Source organism: Aplysia californica, unplaced genomic scaffold (genome assembly GCF_000002075.1).
Source record: "Aplysia californica isolate F4 #8 unplaced genomic scaffold, AplCal3.0 scaffold00085, whole genome shotgun sequence".
Classification (NCBI taxonomy): domain Eukaryota; kingdom Metazoa; phylum Mollusca; class Gastropoda; order Aplysiida; family Aplysiidae; genus Aplysia; species Aplysia californica.
The window spans coordinates 1,540,627-1,541,848 of record NW_004797355.1 but is presented as its reverse complement, the minus strand read 5'-3'; the positions used below and the strand labels follow the sequence as shown (position 1 = coordinate 1,541,848).

The following is a 1,222-nucleotide window of genomic DNA, read 5'->3' as shown; positions in this document are numbered from 1 at the left end:
GGGGGTGGTTTGCTTTATATTTGACTTATGTTTGTTGTTGTGTTTTTTAGTTGTTCTCTTTTGTTGTTCTGTTTATTTGTAGTTTGTTTCTTCAATTGTTCGCTTGTTCGTTTGTTCGATCGTTTGTTCGTATGTTTGTGTGTTTGTTTGTGTGTTTGATTGTTTGTTTGCTTGTTTGTTTAGTTAGTTTTAGTAAATCATTAACAAACAGGAAGAGAAACAATTAAATGCAGCAATAAACAAGTTCAGCATGTAAAAACTCAGAAAGACGTATTTGTTCAAACAAATTGATAAATGAAAGTAGCCTATATAAATAACAACTTTTAAGAGATAAATAAAAGAACACCATTAGGATTTCCTTACCTTTCAGCATGTAGTTCAGTTGACAACGTTGTCCCCGTCCTCAATTCGAATTACTGTTCTCCCACACACAGGTCAACGTAGTATATTCCTAATTTAGACAATAATTGTGATTTTAATCTCAAAAACTAGTGAAAAAATTGTTTGGGAGAGTAAGCTTACTTATTTATTTATGTATTTTGAGACCCTGATTGAGAAGTTGATTTTTTTCTTCCTAAGAAGTGAGTTTGTGGGGTTTTTTAAATTTTTATTTGAGCACAATTGTCAAGCTCCTGATCCAAAACTCCGGCCTTTGACGACTACTTCTTCTGCGGCTGATGATAACGAATAAGTTCACGAAGAAGCTGATGGCATAATTAGGACTTTACAGAACCCACACACACGCGTTCCGCTTCTCAGTCACAAAGTACACACGCACACAAACGCACATACAAACGCGCACACACCACGTTGATCGTCCGTCGTCTTTCTGAAAAGGCCCCCTTTACGACAACTTGGAGATCCACCAGCGAATACTCGCTGGCTCGCTCGCTCGCTCGTTGGTGTGGTTGGTATGTGCCGAGTCAACTGCGGACCTTTTCGACTTAGATCATCTCGAAAGGTAAGCGCGCTGCACGCATGCGGTCACACACTGTGTGGTGGGATGAGCAATGAGCGATCCGCCTGCTCTGCGACCCCGCTCGCTCTCTTCAAAGTGACATTGGACGTGTGCTATAGGGATGGTGCAACTAAAACATTTCATTTTCAAAAGAAAAAAAAAAAAGAAATAAAGCAATAAGACGCGTTGCTACCCTCAAATTTTGAACGATTTCCTATTGCTCTGAATAGAGATAAGAACAAAACCAGTTATATGAACCTTTTT

The 1,222-nt window shown here is 39.0% G+C and overlaps 1 protein-coding gene across 1 annotated transcript in view; it reads right to left on the bottom strand.

The window, feature by feature from the left end:
• LOC101862932 (elongation of very long chain fatty acids protein 4) overlaps positions 1-980 on the bottom strand; it is a gene marked incomplete at its 3' end in the record, with an annotated part of 42,954 nt that extends 41,974 nt beyond the window's left edge. The window contains 1 exon segment of the mRNA XM_013080417.2: positions 364-980.
• Between the last annotated feature and the right edge of the window lie 242 nt (positions 981-1,222).